At 45.9% G+C, this 25,425-nt stretch overlaps 1 protein-coding gene across 1 annotated transcript in view; it reads left to right on the top strand.

The window, feature by feature from the left end:
• The window catches only part of CDH20 (cadherin 20), a 759,598-nt gene that overhangs the window by 566,273 nt on the left and 167,900 nt on the right, over positions 1 to 25,425 (top strand). Inside the window, exon 3 of the mRNA XM_075314847.1 lies at positions 20,637 to 20,703. The gene's annotated coding sequence lies outside the window, so the exon portion shown is untranslated. The remainder of the gene's footprint in view (positions 1 to 20,636; positions 20,704 to 25,425) is intronic.

Genomic DNA, 25,425 nt, shown 5'->3' with positions numbered 1-25,425 from the left:
TTTGTGTGTGCCGCGGTGTTTGTGTGTTGGGTGTTGTGTGTGTGCAGCGTTGTCTGTGTGTGTGGGTGTCTGTGTAGGGCAGTTGTTTGTGGTTCCCAGTGTGTGTGTGTGGTGTGTTGTGCAGTGCGCGCGCGTGTGTGTGTGTGTGTTGGGGGGAGGTGTGCACTTCCCATCGTGCTCCATCCCCCATGCAGCGTACTCCCCATCGTGCTCCATCCCCCATGCAGCGCACTCCCCATCGTGCTCCATCCCCTATGCTGCGCACCACCCATCGTGCTCCATCTCCCATGCTGCGCACTCCAAAACGTGCTCCATCCGCCATGCTGCGCACTCCCAAACGTGCTCCATCCGCCATGCTGCACACTCCCAAACGTGCTCCATCCGCCATACTCCGCACTCCCCATCGTGCTCCATCCCCCATGCAGCGCACTCCCCATCGTGCTCCATCCCCTATGCTGCGCACCCCCCATCGTGCTCTATCTCCCATGCTGCGCACTCCCAAACGTGCTCCATCCGCCATGCTGCGCACTCCCAAACGTGCTCCATCCGCCATGCTGCGCACTCCCAAACGTGGTCCATCCGCCATGCTGCGCACTCCCAAACGTGCTCCATCCGCCATACTCCGCACTCCCCATCGTGCTGCATCCCCCATTCTGCGCACTCCCAAACGTGCTCCATCCGCCATGCTGCGCACTCCCAAACGTGCTCCATCCGCCATGTTGCGCACTCCCAAACGTGCTCCATCCGCCATGCTGCGCACTCCCAAACATGCTCCATCCGCCATGCTGCGCACTCCCAAACGTGGTCCATCCGCCATGCTGCGCACTCCCAAACGTGCTCCATCCGCCATGCTGCGCACTCCCAAACGTGCTCCATCCGCCATGCTGCGCACTCCCAAACGTGCTCCATCCGCCATGCTGCGCACTCCCAAACGTGCTCCATCCCCCATGCTGCGCACCCCCCATCGTGCTCCATCCCCCATGCTGCACCAGCATCAGCCTCTCTACCCGCAGCATCAGCCTCTCTGCCCGCAGCATAAGCCTCTCTCATCCCAGCATCAGCCTCTCTGTCCCCAGCATCAGCCTCTCTGTCCCCAGCATCAGCCTCTCTCCTCCCAGCATCAGCCTTTTCTGTCCCCAGCATCAGCCTCTCTCCTCCCAGCATCAGCCTCTCTCCTACCAGCATCAGCCTCTCTCCTCCCAGCCTACCCCAGCCTCAGCCTCCCCCAGCATCAGCCTCTCTCCTCCCAGCATCAGCCTCTCTCCTCCCAGCATCAGCCTTTTCTGTCCCCAGCATCAGCCTCTCTCCTCCCAGCCTACCCCAGCCTCAGCCTCCCCCAGCCTCAGCCTCCCCCAGCATCAGCCTCTCTCCTCCCAGCATCAGCCTCTCTCTTCCCAGCATCAGCCTCTCTCCTCCCAGCCTACCCCAGCCTCGGCCTCCCCCAGCATCAGCCTCTCTCCTCCCAGCATCAGCCTCTCTCCTCCCAGCCTACCCCAGCCTCAGCCTCCCCAGCATCAGCCTCTCTCCTCCCAGCATCAGCCTTTTCGGTCCCCAGCATCAGCCTCTCTCCTCCCAGCCTACCCCAGCCTCAGCCTCCCCCAGCATCAGCCTCTCTTCTCTCAGCCTCCCCATCCCAGCCTTCCCCAGGATCAGCCTCTCTCCTCCCAGCCTCCTCCAGCATGCCGTGCTCCTCTGCCGACACTCACAGATCCGATCGCATACACTCACACACACACCCCCGATCGCATCCACTCACACACACCCGATCGCATACACTCACACACACCCGATCGCATACACTCACGCACACACACATTGACGATATTGCACATACGCGCTCATACTCACAACATCCGGAGATACCACATGCTTCTGGCCATGTGATCCTCCGGCTGGTCCTGGAAGCTCACAGCACAGTATCGCCGCCGAGAAGCAAGCGATATCCCAGGATGTTGTGAGTATGTGGATGCGATGTGATGTGTGTGTGAGAGTGAGTGTGATCTGATGTGTCTGTGTGTGTATGTGTGTTTGTGCTGGTATGTGTGTGCGTGTGTGTATGTTCCGCCGCTGCAGGACCTTGATGTGTGGATGCGATGTGATGTGTGTGTGAGGTGTGTGTGAGAGTGAGTGTGATCTGATGTGTGTGTGTATGTGTGTGTGTGTGTGTGTGTATGTGTGTGTGTGTGTGTGTGTGCTGTTATGTGTGTATGTTCCGCCGCTGCAGGACCTTGATGCGCTGGTAACTATGCTACCATGGTTACCAGCGTATCTCGTCCCCCGCTCGCACGGGAGCCCACACCAGCATACGCCGGCCAGCCCCAGCAATGCGAGGGTATGTGTCGGCTGGTTTGGTGGCGTACGCTGATGTGGGCTCCCAGGGGTACAGTACTCACCTGGTAGTCGTGGCTCCGTGACCGTGGCGGTTCGGGGAATGCGTGGGGGGGCGGGGCCAGAGCTAGCGTGCATTGCGTGAGGGGGGCGGGGCGTAGCCGAGTTGCCAATGCCTGCAGGGTGCCGGGGCGAGAGGCCAATCTGTGGGGGGGCGGAGCCTGGGCGAGCGGCCGGCCAATCCGTGTGGGGGCGCAGCCTGGGCAAGCGGCCAATCCATGCGGGGGGGCGGGGCCATGGCGAGCCCAGCGGCCAATCAGCTTTGTGTCACCGTAAGGACACAATTTTGGAGCAAGACAGACAGACAGACAGACAGATAGACGGACAGACAGAATAAGGCAATTATATATATAGATTCTCCTTTATAGACATTGCTCTTCACAGTAGTTGCTATATTGAGGCATCGTATTGCAGACTATAGTGCGTGTATGGCACTAGGACTCTGTCATGTGTATTTCGGCCTCAAAGCTTGTTCAGACATTGAGTTTTTTCCATGTTTTTTCCAAGCGTTTTTTTACAGAAAAAAAAGTGTTTTACTCTACCAGTACTGTGAATGACATTTCAGAACTATATGCACATGCAGCTTATATTTTTCATTGCAGATTTCAATTTTTAAAGGGGTTTTCCCACAAACAAAGCTAATTTTAATCAATAGATCTTGGAATAATAAATCAGTTCCACAATTGAATGTGATTAAAAAAAATGTTCCTGTGCTGAGATAATCTTATATATGTGCCCCTGCCATGTACTGTGTAATGGCCATGTCTGACCGTACAGTTTGATCATACCACATCTCCTGGGCAGGGAAGGGCACAAAAGAGTATGCAGACATTACAGCACAGTCAGGATCACAGGTGATGATTCTTTCTTTGAGGTAAAACATTTTTTAAAACCAGGCAGGGAAATGCTTTACCTCACAGAAATAATCATCTATGATCCTGTGCTGTAATGTTTGTATACTTTTTTGTTTCCTTACCTGCCCAGGCGATGTGGTATGATCAACCTGTACGGTCATACACGGCCATTACACAGCACATAGCAGGGGCACATATATAAGATTTTCTCAGCACACGAACATTTTTTTTAAACTCATCCAATTGTGGAACTTATTATTATTATGAAATCAATTGATGAAAATAAATTTTAAATTAACTTTTTTCAGTATTTCAAATATACAGCATGACAATTCTTTCCACGTTTTTGTAGCACTTTTTACACATTCAAATGAATAAGAAAAATCCAAGTCGAAATGCATCAAAAACGAAAGTATTTTGGGCAACATTTTTGCTGACGACATTTTGGTTCTCGCAAGAGAAAAATCTTTTGCAAATACTAAACGTGGCACATAACGTTCAGATTGAAGCCTCAAAGAAGCACGTTCTTCTCGCATAATGTACTTTGTATTGCTTTACTTGTTTTCAAAGAGCTCTGGTATATGCTAGCGCTGTAAAAATGAACCTCATTGGGATGGTCACCATATCTGGGCAAGGCATTGAATGGGTGTCAAATATTCCAGCAGAAGCATTTCTACATTGCACTTACAGCATTATACAGTTCTCAGTCTATTACTTCAGTTGACCAAACGGTATAGACAAATGATATTCAGAATGTTGAGATGATTCACAATACCTGACTATCTACCCAGAAAGCTCATATTATTCACTCCGATAACAAAGCCGGCCGGTTTCCTTATCCATTGTCAGATTTGATAAGCCATCAGTGAATTGTTAAACTGTCATCTGCAATCATGTATAGTGCGCTGGCATCTCCTCTATCAAAGCTTATATATGTGCAGTCGGTATTTTTGAAACCATGCGTGCTATGACTTATTTTCTGTGTAACTCTGCTATCACTGCCCACCGTTTGCTGTCATTACTTATAGACTACTGCCTTTTACAAAGGTATCCTCCTCACCGCTGGAGGGACAAGAAGCTCTAAAGAGCTCAACTCTCGAAATAAGACAAAATAGTTTCTGACAATGCCCCCATTTTGCTATCCCTCTGTGTTCTTTGGCCGTAGGCAACATTATTTTTTTTTTCAAACATGGATCATAATTCCATAAGATTGTTGTGAAACTTTGGGCGCTCCAATCACAAATTCATGGCATGTATTAAATTGAAATGTGTATTAGTAATTCATTTCTAGACAGAAAATGTAATATTTTATCATGGCCTAAAAATAAAAGTCTATTCTTCTACATTGTACTTTTTTTTCAGAACAGTTTTCGGATTCTTATAGCTATTCCAGTAGGCTCTATTAGATTGCATGTATTAGTGTTCTTCATGTTTTATTCAGAAAATATGCCTAAAGTCACGTTATTGTGTGTTTTTTTAGATACTGATCTCTCCCATAAGAAATACATAACCAGTTCATCAAGTAAATATAGTGCAAGAGCTACTTTGTCTCTGGAAAATGCTAGGAGAAAGGGTGAAGGCAAAGAAGTATAATTTCCTCTGTTCATCACCAGAGCCATGTGCAATCTGTGATTTTTTTGTGGATGTTTGTGTAAGGCTGCTTTCACACTGCATTATTATCTACGTTCACTGGTCTCATCGGAGCCTCTGTCCAAACCTCCCGCAAAACGGGTTTCGGACACATGCGCCGATAGGGCCATTGACTGTAATGGAGCAGATGGAGTCACCATGTGCTCTGTCTTGCACTATTTTTGGACGCATACGCTTTCTGCAGGCTGGACACCCAGACGCAGTCTACTACGTCTGAGTGTCCGCCTGCAGAAAGCATATATGCCCAAAAATGGTGCAAGACACGCTGACTTCATCTGCACCATTACAGTCAATGGCCCCATCGGTGCATGCGTCCAAAACCTGTTTTGTGGGGGGGGGGTTGGACGGAAGCCCCAACGGGACCAGTCAAAATAGGTAATAATATAGTGTGAAAGGGCCCTAAGTTCTTTTCACAGTTAGTTACTGGGCTCCAATGGCTTACGACATGGTCTATCCGGGTGTGGCTTTATGTAAAAGTGGCACAACTTCAGATGCAAAATTAAGATGACACTGTCCTAAAATACCTGTAACTGTCATGAGCCACTTTAATAAACTTGGCACAGTCTAAGTTTTTTGTGCCTAAATATAGGACAGGATTAGTTAATCTGCCCCATTCTGTTATACCTAGCGCAGGACTAAGGGGGCATTGCACAACACAAGAATTGAAAAATTACGAAATAGAAAATCTTTGTCATGAACATATGAACATATCCATTAAATTCACCTTTTGTACTGTCGTTTTATCTCCTCTTCTTCAAGAACTTATCATTTTTTGGGTTAGATAGCCGTATGAGGACTCATTTTTTGCACAACAAGTGGTAGTTTTGAATGACCGTATTCATATTACCCTAAAATGTACTGGGAAATGTTAAAAAGTAGTGAAAGGAGTGATTAAAAAATGCAATTAGCTTTTGGGTTTTGTTTTTATGGTGTTAATGAATTAGCAAGAGAACTATTACAATGACAATACCAAACTTGTATAGCTTTTTACATTTTTATTTTTTAGTGGTGAAAAAAATTTAGAATTTAGTAAAATTATTTAAAAAAAACTTGTTTGTGTTGCTATTTTGTGAATCCGGTAACTTTTAGATTTTTTAATTTCTTAAGGCGTTTTGAGAATGAGTTAAATATCTTCGAATTTTGGTAGATCCGATGTATAGATGTGATAATACTAAATAATTTTTTCGGGGGGTTATTCTCTTTATCTTTATAGAGGGGAAAGCGTGTTGATTCAAATCTTTTTTTATTTTTTTATTGCATTTTCATATTTTTTATTTTTAAATGGAATATGTCAGCAGGATCAACCCTCCTGAGCCATTTATATTGGCATGCAGGTCATAGGATGCTAAATAAAATGATACCTTGACATCTGTCATCTGATATCCTATGCCAGAGATATCTGTGTTTTTCTTATATGTAAATGAGCGGTTCCAGGCTATGGGCCAGACACTCATCTGAGAATCTGCCTCCAGAGCTTATTATAGATAGAAGGGGGAGTTACCAGTGTGATGGACACTCTCTACTCTTCTGATATCACAGCAGATCTGTCTATGATATAACTGACACATCTGCAGGTTCCCCTCAGCTTCCATAGACAGCCGGGGCTGCAATATTACTGGAATACTGTACAGCAGAGGTGTGAGAGCTGCAGCTAATTTGTTTATAAGAAGACAAAGTCCTGCTGTTCTGTGTTAGTTACATGTCTCACACTGTTAACTTCCCCTTTTATTAAAACTGAGTTTTGGAAGTGGATTCTCATGTAGTTTAGTGTCCGCCCCATAGCCTGGGACAGCTCATTTACATAAAGGAAAAATATGGAATTCTCTGGAATAAAACATCATATTGCAGATGTCAAGACATCATTTTATTCAGCTTCCTATGACCTACATGCCCATACAGGCAGCTTATGAGGGTTGATCCTTCTGACAGATTCTCTGTAAAAAAGTTTCTTTAATCCCCATAGGGGACTTGAACCTGTAATTGTCATACCAATTATTCTATACACTGCATTACCACAGTATTACAGCATATAGAAAAATTGTATGAAGCTATAATAACCTATGGATATATGATTGGGAAAAGGAACACCTGAGTAAACACCCGGAGTTAGCAGCACAACTTAAATGCTACCGTCAGAGGTTAAAGAGAACATTTAAAGGGAACTCTGTACCTACAGGTTAATAACATTTTTACAGGTGACAGATTTCCTTTAAGAACTTAAATAATACTCTGGCCACTGTTGATAGAGGCAGAATTGGACTATATAACAGCGTTTGATAAGTATAGTGCAGGCTCAGCTTCTGAGTCTGCTCCATACACCAGAATTCAACTCATGGCTAGTGATGAGCGAGTACTAAAAAGCTCGGGTGCTCGAAGCTCGGGCCGAGCCTCCCAAGATACTCGTGTACTCGGCCCGAGCAACGAGCCCAATGTTATCCTATGGGAGACCCGAGTATTTTTGTGAAATGACCTCCCGGCAGCATGGAGAAACCCTAAAAATGGCACAAAAGTCTCAGAAGAGTGCTCAAATGACATGGCAACAGCATGGGGAAGACCCCTTGAAGCATTTATCACTCAAAAGTCACAGCTGTGAACAATTTTGTCCGCGTTTTACGCCATTTTTACGGACTCATCAGAAAACCTTCCAAAATGACCCCAAAATGATTTTTCATGGCGGAAATGTTAAGGGCACATACCCAATAGTGAGATAGAGCTGGTGTATGTTACTTTTTGAGATCAATACATGAAAGATTTTACGTGAAAACATTGTGTGGCACTCCGATGTCCCTGAGAAGAGACGTACATGAAGGCCTCTTGAGTCTAATGTGCCCATTTTGAGGAAGTGAGTCTTTGTAGTATTTTCCTTTGCCAGGGCAGTCCTAAATTGTGAGGTTCACCAATGCCCCTGCATACAGACGTGCATGAGGGCCTGTAAACCTGAAGTGCCCATTGTAAGGAAGTGGGTGTATTATAGTATAGCCCTTAGGCAGGGCAGCCAAAAATTGGGAGGCTCCACGTTGTCCCTGGATAGAGACGTGCATGAAGGCCTGTAAACCTGAAGTGCCCATTGGAAGGAAGTGGGTGTATTATAGTATAGCCCTTAGGCAGGGCAGCCAAAAATTGGGAGGCTCCACGTTGTCCCTGGATAGAGACGTGCATGAAGGCCTGTAAACCTGAAGTGCCCATTGGAAGGAAGTGGGTGTATTATAGTATAGCCATTAGGCAGGGAAGCCAAACATTGGGAGGCTCCACGTTGTCCCTGGATAGAGACGTGCATGAAGGCCTGTAAACCTGAAGTGCCCATTGGAAGGAAGTGGGTGTATTATAGTATAGCCCTTAGGCAGGGAAGCCAAACATTGGGAGGCTCCACGTTGTCCCTGGATAGAGACGTGCATGAAGGCCTGTAAACCTGAAGTGCCCATTGGAAGGAAGTGGGTGTATTATAGTATAGCCCTTAGGCAGGGCAGCCAAAAATTGGGAGGCTCCACGTTGTCCCTGGATAGAGACGTGCATGAAGGCCTGTAAACCTGAAGTGCCCATTGGAAGGAAGTGGGTGTATTATAGTATAGCCCTTAGGCAGGGCAGCCAAAAATTGGGAGGCTCCACGTTGTCCCTGGATAGAGACGTGCATGAAGGCCTGTAAACCTGAAGTGCCCATTGGAAGGAAGTGGGTGTATTATAGTATAGCCCTTAGGCAGGGCAGCCAAAAATTGAGAGGCTCCACGTTGTCCCTGGATAGAGACCTGTTAGGTTCTTAGTGCCTCCGTGCTTGCATTTAAAAACCGCACGTGTGTGCCTGTTGGTGGCAGCTTTCCGCTGCATTTGTGTGAGTTTTGCAAAAACTTGGATATAACACACAAGTCTAGTGAATACACATCAGCACAGCATTGCAAAATGCGCAAGGGCGTTGTCAACGAACAAGGAAGTGGACGTGATGGTGGTGCAGGCAGACACCGAGGTTGTGTGCAAGCTCTAATTTCGCCACAACAAAGGGCCACATCTAGTCGCTCGCACGTCCTGTCCCAAATTCTTGGGGATCGCAGCAGTACACCGCTCTTGAACCAAGACCAGTGTCAACAGGTTGTTAGTTGGATAGCGGATAATGCTTCCAGTCAGATTGGCACCACCACAAACACTCTGTCTTCCACACGGTCAAGTGTCAGTAGCCGTGATACTGCACCGCACATTTCAGAACCTGATCCTCCTTCCTACCACCAGGCCGAGTACACGTCCACGGACATTACTGATCCCACACTTGGACACTCGGAAGAGCTGTTCGTTCACGTTTCCATTCACAAATTCTGGCCTCTCGCCAGCTCCTGTTGAAGTGGGCCATGACGAGATTGTATGTACAGATGCACAAATATTTGAGCAGCCACGTTCTCACGAAGTTGGCAACGTGTCTCAACAAGGGGTGGACGATGATGAGACACAATTGTCAGGAAGTCAGGAGGAGGAGCAGGGTGCGGAAGAGGAAGACGACGTGGTGGATGATCCAGTAACTGACCCAACCTGGCAGGAGGATATGCAGAGCGAGGACAGCAGTGCACAGGGGGAGGGAGGCGTAGCATCCCAACAGGCAGTAAGAAGCAGAGTGGTGGCCCCAGGCAGACGTCAGGCAACTGTTCCCCGGAAAAACACGACACAAGGTGCCTGTACAAATGTTAGGTCTTCCCGAGTCTGGCTGTAATACTATTGTATGTATTGAGGATTTCGATTGCGTTAGGGCAATGACAACCAGAGACGAGTTCTTGGTGCAAGACATTTATAATATGCAACCAGCAAATATGTACATAAACGGAACAAAAACACAGTAGAACATAAATACAGGAAATACCTTCCAGGGACTGAGCGAAAGGGAATTCCCGGGACCGCGCACCGGACTCCCCCAGGGAGACCACCAACAGCAAACCCCTATACAGGGACTGTCTGGCAATCACCCCAGAAGCCCTAAATGCGCAGCAGCCGGGACACAAAAGGGCAATAGGTAAGTCGAAAAATGTCTGTACGTGATGTGAGTCCAGAGTGGTATTAAACGGAAGGAACCGGGCAGAAGTTCCGACCAAAGACGGCAAACGGAGTCCAGGTACAGCTAGATGATACCAGATGAAGTCCAGAGTCGGTGTCGGTTGTTTTCCAAGAGGATCCGAATAACAATCAGGAACCAAAAGCAGCAGGGCAGGAGCACACAGGAAGCAGTATACTCAGGCACTGGACTAAGCTTTAGGGGCGGCTTTTAAACAGATGGACAGGAAGTAGGGCAACAGAACAGAAAACTCCATGTTAACAAAGGGCAAGCTCTTTCAAAAGAAAACTGGAAAACCCGGAACTCTGACACTGGCAGTTTTTTAAGTTGGCTCCAGATGATTCTAAAAAAGCCATTTGCAACACCTGCCATGCCAGCATCAGCAGGGGTACCAAAACTAGCAGCCTGACCACCACCAGCATGATCAGGCACATGTCAGCCAAGCACCCGACTTTGTGGGAAGTACAACAGAGTCGAGGAGCAGTGCTTGCTGATGTCACTGCTACGTCTTCGCTGGTTGTGCATGCGAGCCAATCCCCTGTCCATGCTGCCTGCGAACAAGCCTCCTCCACTCCTGCACCTGCAGTTGCCTACGCAGAAAGAACACCATCATCAAGCACGTCCTTGTCCCAGCGCAACGTTCAGTTATCCATTCAGCAAACCTTTGAGCGCAGGCGCAAATACACTGCCAACACCCCACATGCCACAGTTCTAAATGCTAACATTTCGCGACTGCTTGCGCTGGAAATGTTGCCTTTTAGGCTGGTTGAGACAGAAGCATTCCGCGAACTGATGGTGGCAGCTGTCCCACGTTACTCGGTCCACAGACGCCACTATTTCTCCCTGTGTGCCGTCCCCGCATTGCATAACTAACCACGTGTCACAAAACATCACACGTGCCCTGAACAACGCTGTTTCAGCCAAAGTCCACCTAACCACAGACACGTGGACAAGTGCATGTGGGCAAGGACGCTACATCTCGTTGACGTCACACTGGGTTAATATTGTGCAAGCTGGGACCCAGTCTGAGCGAGGGACGGAACACGTCCTTCACACACCAAGTTTTGCAGGCCCTACCTCAGTCAGGGTTTCACACACACTTTACAGCTCCGGAATGTCATGCTCCTCAGCCTCCTCCTCCTCCTGCGCATCCTGATCCACTTTACCCTCCACACCAGTCCCAAGCTGGAAGTGTCGCTGGCGGAGGAGGGGACGGTGCGCTCTCCCACTGCTCGGGTCCGGCTGACGCAGCTCTACGGCTGCTGCTGCTCGTTGGCTCGAGCGATGGCCGGATCCCGGGGACTCGAGCGGCGCTACTCGCCCGTGAGTGAAAAGGGGTGGTTTGGGTTTTGGGGATATTGTCCGTGACGCCACCCACGGTTGTGGTGATTGTGTGGACACCACCGCTGCTCTGGACGGGGATCCCGGGAGCCTGTGACAGGGAGCAGCTTTGTTGTTATTTCTCCCCTCCGTGGGTAGGGGGGTTGGTTGTCCCGGGGCCTGGTGATGGGGTAGAGATGGATGACAGGCGGGTTGCGGGGCCTGATGAAGTGCATGGTCGCAGGGGCAGCGCTGTGCCGCACGGCACGGAGGTACTCACTCAGCCCAATGATGATGACACAGTTCAGGGTAAAACAAGTGGCTGGATGGACGGGTCACTCGGACGGCTGCGGTTGTTCCTCCCTGCAGGTTAGTGATGACTGTCTCTCCCTGCACCTAAGTTAAGTGTTGGTAGTGATGGTTTCCCAACGGTAACCCGCTCCCTGACCTGGATATGGGCCGGAGGAGCCCCTTTTGCCCACAGGCGCTGGCCCTGGGAGACGGTTGCCCTTGGCGGTGGCTGTGTCTCCCCTTCACGGTTGTACGGTTGCCTTCTATCTGGACTTGGCTGTTTGGAAACCCTGAGGTCCCCTTCAATAACGGATTTGGCAAATTCACGGCGACACCAAGCCTTGCCGGGATCCGAAAGTCCTCTGCCAATGGTGCTGGCTTCTCTTTGTATACCGGTCCGGTACGGCCGGGTCACCACCCGTCCACGGTCCTTACGGCAGACTCCAATCGGCCTCCACTGCAGACGGTCACCACATCCTGCCAACCTTGCTGTCCTGTCCGGGCCACACACCCGGACCAACTTCAGGCTCTTTGCTGTCACTTTTCTCCTCTCTACTACTTTCCTCCTTCCACTTCCTTAGCTTAACTCTCACTGCCTGTGTTTTCCCTCCTCCTCGGTGGGTGGAGACCAACCGCCTGGCTCCACACCCTGGTGTGGACAACAGCCCCTGGGGAAGGCAACAAGGATTTTGTGTTTTGACTATGATATGCCTGCAGGGAGTGTGGGGTGTTTAAGTGTTGTGCTCTGTGGCCCCTGGCTTGTCCAGGGCGACACAGAAGCACTGCAGCACTGCCTCGGCGAAGCGGCAACAGGCAGTGCTGAAGCTAATCTGCATAGGTGACAAACCCCACAATGCAGAAGAGGTGTGGACAGCTCTGAAACAGCAGGCAGATCACTGGCTCACAACTCTGAACCTAAAGCCAGGAAAGGTCGTGTGTGACAATGGCCGGAACCTGGTGGCGGCTTTGAGGCGAGGCCAGCTGACACATGTTCCATGCGTGGCCCATGTGCTCAACCTCGAGGTTCAGCGGTTTCTAAAGTCATACTCAGAGCTGTCTGATCTGCTGGTAAAAGTTCGCCGCCTGTCTGCACATTTTCGAAAGTCACCTACTGCTTCAGCCGGCCTTGCCGGCTTAAGACGCCGTTTGCATCTTCCGGCACACAGACTGGTGTGTGATGTCCCCACGCGTTGGAATTCAACTCTGCACATGTTGGTCAGGATATGTGAGCAGAAGAGGGCAGTTGTTGAGTACCTGCATCACCTAAGCCGTCGGGAAATGGGTCAAACTCCACACATAACACCTGAGGAGTGGAGATGGATGTCCGACCTATGCACCATCCGCCAAAACTTTGAGGACTACAACAAGATGGTGAGCGGCGATGACGACATTATTAGCGTCACCATACCGCTTCTCTGCCTTCTAAAATGGTCTCTGCTCAGAAAACAAACATGATGCATTGCAGGCGGAGCGCGATGAGTTTCAGCAAGAAACAGTAGTGGGTGTGGGTGATGAATGATAACACACAGCCCAGCCTCGTCTCATCACAACGTGCAGTGGAGGACTATGACGAGGAGGAGGATGAAGACATGGAGCAACTCTCTGGCCAAATTGAGGATATGACATGCAGTCATATCCTCGGTTCAGCGTGGCTGGCCAGAGGACAGGGTAGATGATGAGGAGGAGGAGGACAGCATGTTCAGTCATCGTGTTGGTCAGGATACTGAAGTGATGGCTGTTAAGAGTCTGGCACACATGGCTGACTTTATGGTAAGCTGCCTGTCTCGTGACCCTCGCGTTAAGAACATCTTGGCCGACAATCATTACTGGTTGGTAACACTGTTAGACCCACGCTAAAAGGAGAACTTTTTGTCTCTTATTCCCGAGGCGGAGAGGTCAGGCAAAATGCAGCAGTTCCAGAAGGCCATAGTCACGGAAGTAGGCAAAGCATTCCCCTCACAAAACGCTAGCGGCATAGGTCATGAATCAGTGGACAACCAAGGCGTACAGCCGAGAGAGGCACAAGTCCAATCCGCCAGAGGTAGGGGAACAGTCTTTAAGATGTGTGACAGTTTTCTCAGCCCCTCACGTACCACAGCCCCTGAGGTGCGGGGTAGTGCCACAAGAAATCCTAAGTTTGCCCAGATGCTGAAGGAGTACCTTGCAGATCGAACAACTGTACTCCGACATTCCTCTGTGCCTTACAATTATTGGGTATCCAAGCTGGACACGTGGCATGAATTGGCTCTCTACGCCTTGGAAGTCCTGGCCTGCCCTGCTGCTAGCGTTTTGTCAGAGCGTGTTTTTAGTGCCGCAGGTGGAATCATTACAGATAAACGCACCCGCCTGTCAACTGAAAATGCTGACAAGCTGACTCTGATCAAGATGAACAAGGGTTGGATTGGGCCAGACTTCACCACACCACCAGCAAATGAGAGCGGAATTTAAAGTTTGCCATGTACCTCCACTCACCCATGGGTACACACTTCTGGACTTTGGATAATCGCTGGACTGCTCCTCCTTCTCCTCATGCGCCACCATGATGATGACCGTTACAAATTGCAATACTTAGGCCTTTGTTTCAGGTATACCCCCAGTGGTAAATTTTTTCGCCCATTCTTTGCAGAATGGACATTACAATGACAGGAGACCCGCTCCTTTGCAATGGGAACAATGTTTTGAGGCCCTCATGCACGTCTCTACCCAGGGACAACGTGGAGCCTCCCAATTTTTGGCTGCCCTGCCTAAGGGCTATACTACAATAGACCCACTTCCTTCCAATGGGCACTTCAGGTTTACAGGCCCTCATGCACGTCTCTATCCAGGGACAACGTGGAGCCTGACGCTGCCACCGACTGCCACACACGTGCTGTTTTTAAATGCAAGCACGGACGCAATAAGAACCTAACTGGTTTTTAGGAGCGACAATTACTGAGAAGTCTGACACTATCAGACACTGCTGACTGACGTGTATTATACACTAGACTTGTGCGTTATATAATAGTTTGTGCAAAACGCGCACCTGTACGCTGCCACCGACTGCCACACACGTGCTGTTTTTAAATGCAAGCACGGACGCAATAAGAACCTAACTGGTTTTTAGGAGCGACAATTACTGAGAAGTCTGACACTATCAGACACTGCTGACTGACGTGTATTATACACTAGACTTGTGCGTTATATAATAGTTTGTGCAAAACGCGCACCTGTACGCTGCCACCGACTGCCACACACGTGCTGTTTTTAAATGCAAGCACGGACGCAATAAGAACCTAACTGGTTTTTAGGAGCGACAATTACTGAGAAGTCTGACACTATCAGACACTGCTGACTGACGTGTATTATACACTAGACTTGTGCGTTATATAATAGTTTGTGCAAAACGCGCACCTGTACGCTGCCACCGACTGCCACACACGTGCTGTTTTTAAATGCAAGCACGGACGCAATAAGAACCTAACTGGTTTTTAGGAGCGACAATTACTGAGAAGTCTGACACTATCAGACACTGCTGACTGACGTGTATTATACACTAGACTTGTGCGTTATATAATAGTTTGTGCAAAACGCGCACCTGTACGCTGCCACCGACTGCCACACACGTGCTGTTTTTAAATGCAAGCACGGACGCAATAAGAACCTAACTGGTTTTTAGGAGCGACAATTACTGAGAAGTCTGACACTATCAGACACTGCTGACTGACGTGTATTATACACTAGACTTGTGCGTTATATAATAGTTTGTGCAAAACGCGCACCTGTACGCTGCCACCGACAGACACACACGTGCTGTTTTTAAATGCAAGCACGGACGCAATAAGAACCTAACTGGTTTTTAGGAGCGACAATTACTGAGAAGTCTGACACTATCAGACACTGCTGACTGACGTGTATTATACACTAGACTTGTGCGTTATATAATAGTTTGTGCAAAACGCGCACCTGTACGCTGCCACCGACTGCCACACACGTGCTGTTTTTAAATGCAAGCACGGACGCAATAAGAACCTAACTGGTTTTTAGGAGCGACAATTACTGAGAAGTCTGACACTATCAGACACTGCTGACTGACGTGTATTATACACTAGACTTGTGCGTTATATAATAGTTTGTGCAAAACGCGCACCTGTACGCTGCCACCGACTGCCACACACGTGCTGTTTTTAAATGCAAGCACGGACGCAATAAGAACCTAACTGGTTTTTAGGAGCGACAATTACTGAGAAGTCTGACACTATCAGACACTGCTGACTGACGTGTATTATACACTAGACTTGTGCGTTATATAATAGTTTGTGCAAAACGCGCACCTGTACGCTGCCACCGACTGCCACACACGTGCTGTTTTTAAATGCAAGCACGGACGCAATAAGAACCTAACTGGTTTTTAGGAGCGACAATTACTGAGAAGTCTGACACTATCAGACACTGCTGACTGACGTGTATTATACACTAGACTTGTGCGTTATATAATAGTTTGTGCAAAACGCGCACCTGTACGCTGCCACCGACTGCCACACACGTGCTGTTTTTAAATGCAAGCACGGACGCAATAAGAACCTAACTGGTTTTTAGGAGCGACAATTACTGAGAAGTCTGACACTATCAGACACTGCTGACTGACGTGTATTATACACTAGACTTGTGCGTTATATAATAGTTTGTGCAAAACGCGCACCTGTACGCTGCCACCGACAGACACACACGTGCTGTTTTTAAATGCAAGCACGGACGCAATAAGAACCTAACTGGTTTTTAGGAGCGACAATTACTGAGAAGTCTGACACTATCTGGACTGTTTTACACTGTGTACACCAGCCCCAGATATGATGAAGGCTGGTATACGGTCACCACTACCCTGCCTGCCTGCCTGCCTGTATACTGCTACAATAGTCCTGACAAGGACTCTTCTGGTCACTAGCCTGTATTCCGACCTGGCTATACCCTGCCTGTATATAGCAACAATAGTCCTGAGAAGGACTCTGCTACTGTACTCCGACCTGGCTATACCCTGCCTGCCTGTATACAACTAGAATAGTCCTGAGAAGGACTTCTGGTCACACTGTTTGCAGCCCTGCTCCGGAACTAACTATAAAGGGCCGCAAAGCTTTCCCTGAATCAGCGACACTCTCCCTACACTCACTGTCAGAATAGCTGTGAGCAGAGCACAGCGCGCCGGCCTATATAAAGGCTCGGTGACGCTGTGCAGGCCGGCCAATCACTGCAATTCCACAACTAACAGGGCTGTGGCATTGCAGTGGTCTGCCAGCCAATCCCTGCATGAGGGCTGGCTCTCAAAAGAGCGCCAACATGCAGAAATGAAGACCACGAGTAAAGCACGAGTATCGCGAGATTACTCGGTCCCCGCCGAGCAGCCCGAGTACAGTGATACTCGTGCGAGTACCGAGTAGTGACAAGCATGCTCGCTCATCACTACTCATGGCGTATAGTACATATTTATCGGTGATTCATCACAGGTTGAGAAAGGGTTCAATTACATTTTATACATGGTGTCTGGCCTCTGTTGCGGCAATATGGTTCCTCTTTACAGTGCCAAGGGGCATAGTGGCTCAATGGTTAGCACTGTTGGTTTGCAGTGGGTTCTGGGTTTAAATGATTGAGAAAACAACATGCTCCGCTTTCTTCCTATACCCCAAAGTAGGTGAGATAGGGAGTTTACTGTGGATTTGACCACAGGATTTGTAAAGTGCTGCAGAATATTTTGTTAGAAGAGAAACAAACAAATGTTATGGAGATATGTCTTCCCTGAAACATTGTTTCTAGAATAGAACAGATCCATAACACAGCATCCTTTGGGGCATGGCATGATTTTTTTTTGTTTACATATGGAGTTTCAAAAAAGTTTCCCTCTATGTTAGGCCCCCTTCACACATCCGTGAAAAACCACGCACAATTTTCACAGATGTGTCAGAGGTGCGTTTTGCCCTCCATGACCCGTGTTTATGGGCTACGTGTGTTCTCCCTGTGTTGTCCGTGATAACACACGGAGAACGGGAATTTTCTACTCACCTGTCCCTGGCGTCGCTGTCCGTGGTGCTGATCTTTGGTCTCCGGTCCTGCGACTCCCCGCTGCTGCTGCTTCCGACCGCAGTGAAATGAATATTCAACGAACATAATGAGCAGCGGTTGGCAGCAAGTGACAGCAGCGGCAGAGATAGAAGGGCAGGAGGTAAGTTAAGTTTTGTTTTTTTTTTTCCCTTACAGACACATGTCTTCTCTCCGGTGCGTGTCACATGGAACACATCCGTGTGCTCCATGTGTGTTACGCGTGACACGTTTGCGTTCTGTGTGACACCCGTGATGCCGGAGAGAAAACGGACATGTTGACGTGTGGAGCACACGGACACACGCAAGTACAGAACAGACACACGTTCCATGCGCAAATACTTACGTGTGTCCAAAACCATAGGAAAACCTAGGTGTACTTGTGTATGTGTCTCCGGTACGTGAAAAAACTGCCAAACACGAACCGGAGGCACATACGTGTGAAGGGGGCCTTAAATTGCATATTGCACTTTAGACGCCCTCTTCTGTGAATGTGAGATTACAAAGCATAAAGGGTTTTTCTCTTTCAGGAAAGATGGTCCTAAAATGCTCTAAATTACCTATAATAATGAACATAGCAGTTACTTACCTAACCCGATCTATTGCTGGCTCCAAAATACTCCAATTTTAGTGTTTAGGTTTTAGGTTTCATTGATCACGTCAAATTGACAGCGTAAGTCACCGATGTAGCCAATGACTGAACTTGACGGCTCTTGCCATCTACCTCTGAACAGCTGCTGAGCTCAGTGAATGGCTAGCGTGGTAATGCGCTCTGTTGACGTTATGAAACCACCACAGTCATAGCACCTAAACCTAAGTATTGGCGGAGAGCCTGCGCTGGACACGTGGTGGGTGAGTTTCTGATTTCCTTATCATTTGAGAGTATTTGGGGAGTGTGAAAATCTTCTTTAAAGCTGGTTTCCCAGATCATATTTTATGGTAACTTACTGTATGCTGTTAAATTTGAGAATTGAGCACAAACCTATGAAAATCAATGTACCTTTTAATGTGAGACTTCCTGTTTCTACATAGAGACTTCCTGTTTCTACATAGAGCTTAGAAGGATTCAGTCTGTTTTTAATCATGTGATGTCAGAGACCTAATGGAAATGAGAATAATTAACTGGATAGTAGGGTAAAATGAGCAATTGTTTGTACAGAGTGCTGTATAATATGGCAATTACAATATACTAAGACTTGCACTTCCATTATTTCAACAAGGTGCGATGTCCAAGCTTGTTTAATTAAGAGGTTGGATGTTACGTTAGGTGTGGGGAGTACTAAGTGAATAGCAAAAGGGAAGGAAAACCCTGAGTCTAGGAAAGGGGAATACGATGACCCCTGACCAAACCTACTGCTGGCCCCTGTGGTCCCTCAACCTTGATGGGTTCTGCACCTGTGCGCTGAGCTTGATATCTGACCCTAGGATGACTCTAAATCTGGGTTTTAGATAGGGAATGGGTGGGATGAGCTCTTGGTTAACCCCACTAAACACTAAAGAAGACACAGGGAGCACAGACGGCACGACAACTTATCTCCAAATGACTCAGGAAGAAGTTTAGCAAAGACCAGCAACGATTCTACAGATGAGTGCAAGCCACTTGCTTGCATCCAGAGCTTGTGAAGGACCTGACTATCACTAGCCCAAGTACAGGGAAAATGACAATGTTTAAAGGGGAAATACAGATGATTAGCAGCTGAAGGGAAGAGGAGCTTCACAGGGTCCTAAAGGGAAAAGGATGAAAACCCAGCAGAGGCGATACCTAGTACACTGAATACTAACAGCAGGAATAATAGAAAGTGAAGGAGAATTTTGAGCAGCCAAATGCTGTGATCTTCTATTGCCGAAAACCACAGGACTATCTGTCACCCGTGACACCAGACAGTTATATAAAACAAATGACTCCTTGCTGAATCCTCTCAATCATCTATGTAACATATTATTTTATGTATGATATGACCAGCAAAATTCATACTTTGAAATTGATAAAAATCCAATCCATTAAAATGCAGTATCCAGAATGTGTATCCAGTACCCAAGTACAGAGCATAAACTGAATAAAAGTTTGAATGACAACGCGTTTCTGACCCAAAGTAGTCTTTAGTCACGTACTTGAAATGAGCATTAAAATCCATTTCTCCCGTGTGCGGGAAGCTGCTAATTAAGAAATACAATTAATCTGAGGTATATTAAATATTGCACAGCAAACAAAAGCATAGTTCTTCTTTCCCCTGGAGTAACGCTCCAGAATTGTATCCTCTTGTCCTCATGACTCATCAGGATTAAAGACCCAATAAGTTTCACTCATAAAACTGGCTGCTTAGATGGCAGCCAAGTATCAACACTATAATCTCCTCACAATTAGTAGCCTGTCAGCAGCCGAAAGCAAACCAAAAATGAGGCGAGCGGCATCCAATAATGACAGCATTCTCCGGGAGTAATGTAATTCCTAATTAATAATGATTTAATAGGCCAGCCCCGATGCATTGTTGATTTACATAAAAGGAGATGCAACATTAAAAGACTGCAGCTTCTAATTAGGGCACATAGAGCGTCCAATTAAGGAGAGAAATGTATAGGAAGGCTGCGAGGATCTCTTCTAACACTGCTCATGTACATGTTGCTTGTCGGACTAATTAAACACGCTACTGTACCTATTGGGAAGACCGTCTTTGTTCTCGGTTCTGATAGATTTGAAGTAACAGATGCAACGTTGGTTTTGATCAATTTGGAATTTCTTCCACATATTGTAAATTGTGCCGCTGTTTTAGGTTTTGTTAGCGACCAATGTGTTCTTTTACTTATGAATGACTTCTTACGTAAAGCTCTCAGGGCTTGTTCATTGAATCAGCGTGAAGAGGGATGGATGGAGGAGGAGGAGGAGGAGGAGGACAGCAGGCTGGAGCCCAGACACTGATTGGTGTGTCTTTTTAAAATTGTGTTCTTCGCTTCTCAGTGAAAGTTGCCTGCCTCACAAGTGAAAATTGGACACTAAGAAGTAAAAAAAAATTGCTGATGGGCTGCATTGTTTTTTATTACAGCGGCTGAAGTATCCTGCGTTCACTAAGGATCTCGATTTCAGCAAAGAGTCCGGTCCAAAGGAAAGAGGTAAGATCATGTAATATGTATAATATATCATCTTTACATTAACTCATGGATGGACAACTGAATTATGTAGGGAATTGAATTTTTAGGGTGCTAGCTAATTAAAAGATATAGAACTAACCATGTATGCTTGATTTCTTTGTTTTACACATGCAGCAGAGATGAACTTAGAATTGTCATTTAAGAGCAGTCCTATGCAAAGGTAGCTGGCAAAATGACTAACTTAAGTCTGCTACCCATAAAAGTGTTGTAATCAATCAGTGTATGACTTAAAAGATGAGTTCTTACAAGTTCTGTCCACTTGGAGAGTTAGGATCGCATGTGTAATCTTCAATGGTGCTTTCACTGTTTGATTGACAGGTGCTAAAGTTACGTACGGTGTTTAATAACTCGTGTTCCTAATATAATTTTCACTCGGTTTAATTAAATGATTAACGTGGCAATCGTAGCATGTGTCTTCTGTATAATTAGTAAATGATCATGGAGATAGAATAGATTTGGATGGTTTCCTGTGCATTGAGTAACTTTTGTTTTTATGAAAAAAGCAGCAGTTTTTGGAAAACATCATAATCGAAATAAAAGGAAATAGGAATTATAAAGGAATTGCTTACACTCTACTTGTTGCTGGATCTATATCTGACTTTTGCTTGAAAAAAAACTACATTGATTTATTTTTAATAACGAGCGTTGAGTGTAAAATTGCCCTCAGTTAGAATATTGTAGGTTTTCTTGTTGTCCCATGATATCCATAGATAAGTATATTGAGATATAATGACTATATGGCAAACTGAGCTGTGCTACATCATAGAACGTCTAAAATACCTATCTATTCTAAAAGATTGATGTACGTGTGCGACTAAGTATCAAATTGTGTTACCCCAAGTCCCCGTACGGTTCACCAGAAAGTTGAGAATTGCTAAACTGACTTTTCGACGATAACTAGAGCACAATGCAGCTATGGATTCTCTAATAAGACATTTAAGAGACTTCTCAGTCTCTCCAGTCTTTCTTCTTCCTTGGGTTTAATTTCCTTCTCACCTTTTGTGACAGTATGATGGAAAAGGTTGCTTCTGTTATCTTTCCCAAGCTTGAATAATGAGGCTGATTGTTTTCCATTCATGTACACATAATGTCGATTTACTATGCTGAGAAGGGAGAGAACACTTCCCCTGAAATACTAATTGGGATTAAAAATGTTGCTTTGCTTGAGGGGATGTTGGAGAGCAGATATCCCACTTAAATTACATCCCATTACGTCGGAGATTCGGATATTTCAGAACGGAATTACTTGTTATGTGTGTACTGTACTTAAATCAAATAAGCACTTCATTACTTTCTTTTATGTATATATGTGCTTTTGACTATGAACCCAAGCTCCAAGGCAGAAATTAATGAGAAAGTGTTCCTTCACTTCTATGCCCAAATCCAGATTATTAATTGGATTAATTTCAAATAGCTGCAGGGAAATTGCAATGGTGTCTATTTTGTATTTAGCACACACCGTCTAACAAGGTATCAATGAGGTTGTCCCTTTTCATTTGCAAAGGCGCAGGACCCATCTGAATACAGTACAAAGCAGCAATGCTGTTAGTTGCGTGAATAGAGGACTGGGTTCTTGCTCAGGGTGATCATGTCACAGCATCTCTTTGAAGCAGATTCACTGTTCCAAAAGAGTCTACTCACACAGAAAGGGAGGAGGGGGCACATGAAGCGTCCTGTGCCAAGTGCCCATTCACACACTGCTGAGCTCGCTCATACACAACTTAGTTTTATTTCCTATGGAACAAAAGACTTCACAGAGGCTGGTGGTCTAAAAAAGACCCTGCTCCTTGTGTTGCAATATTGGAACAAAGAAACAGCTTTTTCCACTTTTGCTCAGAATTTCAGATCTAGTGATGTGTAAAAATGCAATTAGTGAAAAACAAAAAAAGTGCTCAGTACTCGAATCGAACAGGTCGGATGCTCGGATGGGCTGGACTCGAGCACCGAGTATAATTTAGGTCAATGGGAAACTCAACAATTTTTCAGAGAAACCCTAACAAAAGGGGTGCGGAGGCGGGAAAAATCGCTGAAATAGATGGAAACAAGCTCAACTGGAATAAGAACAGCATCAGCAAGACGACTGGATGCATATGACTCCCAACAATGTTGTCAGAATATTACTTCACTTTTACGAACAGACAATAAAACATACAAAATTGAAGATAAAATGGATTTTACAGGACCAAATTTTGGAAAACATTCCTTCCTGTATTATACCTTATATATACAGTATATGATGAAAGTGAATACGCTTCTCACATTTTTGTAAATATTTCATAATATCTTCTCATAGGACAACACTGATGATATGATACTTTAATACAATATAAAGTAGTCATTGTACAGCTTGTACATCCGCTAAATTTGGAGTGCCCTCTAAATAACACAATACACAGCCATTCATGTCCAAACCAATGGCAACAAAAGTGAGTACAACCCTAAGTGAAAACGACCAAATTGTGCACAATTAGCCATTTTCCCTCCCTGGTGTCATGTGACTTATTAGTGTTACAAGGTCTCAGGTGTTAATGGGGAGCAGGTGTGTTATATTTGGTGTTATCACTTACACACTCTCTCATACTGGTCACTAGAAGTCCAACATGCACCTCATGGCAAAGAATTTTTTGAGAATCTGAAAAAAAGAATTGTTTCTCTACATAAAGAAGGCTTAGGCTTGTATCTGAGTTGTAGCATAGAGGCTAAAACCATACAGTGGTTTAACAAGACAGGATCCACTCAGAACAGGCCTTACCATGATTGACTGATGAATTGGCGTGCACATGCTCAGCCTCATATCCAGAAGTTGACTTTTCAAAATACAGGTATAAGTGCTGCCACCACAATTCCCTCAGAGGTTAAAAGGATGGAAGGTCAACCTGTCAGTTCTCAGACCATACGCAGCATACTGCATCAAATTAGTCTGCATGGCTGTCATCCCAGAAGGAAGCCTCTTCTAAAGATGATGCACAAGAAAGTCTGCAAACAGTGAGCTGATGACAAGCAGACTAATGGCATGCGTTTTTGGAACCATGTCCTGTGGTCTAATGAGACCAAGAAAAATGTATTTGATTCAGATGGTGTCAAGCGTGTGTGGCGGCAAATAGGTCAGGAGTACAAAGACAAGTGTGTCTTGCCTAAAGTCAACATGGTGTACTCACTTTTGTCTCCAGTAGTTTAGATATTAATGCCTGTGTTGAATAATTTAGAGGGCACACCAAATGTACACCGTTACAAAGCTGTACACTGACTACTTTACATTGTATCAAAGTGTCATATCTTCAGTGTTGTGCCATAAAAGATGCAATAAAATACTTACAAAAATGTGTGGGGTGTACTCACTTTTGTGATATATGGTAAGGCTAAAGTAAAAAGAGAAAAACAACCCTTTTACTCCACTTCTTAAGATATGTGCACACGATCAGTGTTTGTTCAGACCTTCATGCAGCTGAATTTCTTCATGAATCCCGCACCCCTGCTCTTGTGCATTTTTCCTTGCGTTTTTATCTCAATAAAATTTGTTGAAAGACATGAAGTAGAAGAAACAGGTAGTTCACCAAAGCAAAGTTATATCCCTCCCCTCTGTACATTATATATTTACATCATTTAGTGTCTTTGTGTCTTTATGTCTCACTAAAGGGTGTTTAGCATGGTTTAACCTAATACATAAAAAAATGATGTGTGGTCCCTCCTATTTTTGATAACCAGCCAAGGTCAAATATAAAGCACTGGGATAATATTATCAGGCTGAGAAGGTTCATGTTATTGGGCCCTTCCCTGCCTTAAAATAAGAGCCAACAGCCAACCCAAAAATGGCTTATCACATTAGATGCGCCAATTTTGGCACATCACCTTGGATCTTCCCAATTACCCTAAAAAAAGACACTCTAGCCCTAGTTCACCAATTTATTAAAAAACAAATGTCATGTAGATCCAAAGTAGTTCACCGAATCCGACAGTCCACAAATGGAAACCTGACAGACATAAAAAGATAGAATGACAAGATACCGTCACTCATTCATCAATTTATTATTAAAAAACTAATCTTTGCAGCTCTGACATAGTTCATAGTGTTACGAAGATGTCCCAATTCTATAGTACAAGCTGTGGAGCCTTGTTCTGAGATTGACTCTTCATAGTTCACTCCCAGTCAGACTGTAATGAGTGATACCCAGCAACTGTAACGAGTGATGATAACGCTAATAACATTACTGCTCTTCATTGTTCTTACCAGGTCAGAGAGGGCAGTGCAAACCTGGAATGTCTGACGAGTGGTGACGTTACTGAGTTACTGATGTCATAGTCACCGGGTATCGCACAGCTCAACCTGACTAAGAGTGGTCTATGAAGCATTATTCTCAGAACGAGGCTTCATAGGTTGTATTACAGAATTAGTGGACGTTGCGGAAATGCCATGGACTACGTCAGAGTTGAGGGGATTGTTTTTGTAAATATACATTGATTAATGAGGGACAGTATCTTGTCTTTCATTCTCTCTTTTTATGTCTTTACGGTTTACATTTGTGGACTACTTCGGATTCGGTGGACTACTTCAGATTTGCATGTCTTTTTTGTTTAATAAACTGATGAACTAGGGCTAGAGTTGGTTGTGTTTTTTAAAATAAAATATTTTGGTGGGATGGTAATGGGGGTTTGTGAAAAACACTTCTCCATTACTAACACCAC

This window comes from Anomaloglossus baeobatrachus, chromosome 6, assembly GCF_048569485.1.
Source record: "Anomaloglossus baeobatrachus isolate aAnoBae1 chromosome 6, aAnoBae1.hap1, whole genome shotgun sequence".
In the NCBI taxonomy this organism is placed as follows: domain Eukaryota; kingdom Metazoa; phylum Chordata; class Amphibia; order Anura; family Aromobatidae; genus Anomaloglossus; species Anomaloglossus baeobatrachus.
Note: the sequence above shows the minus strand (reverse complement) of the source record. Positions and strands in the feature narration are given on the sequence as shown.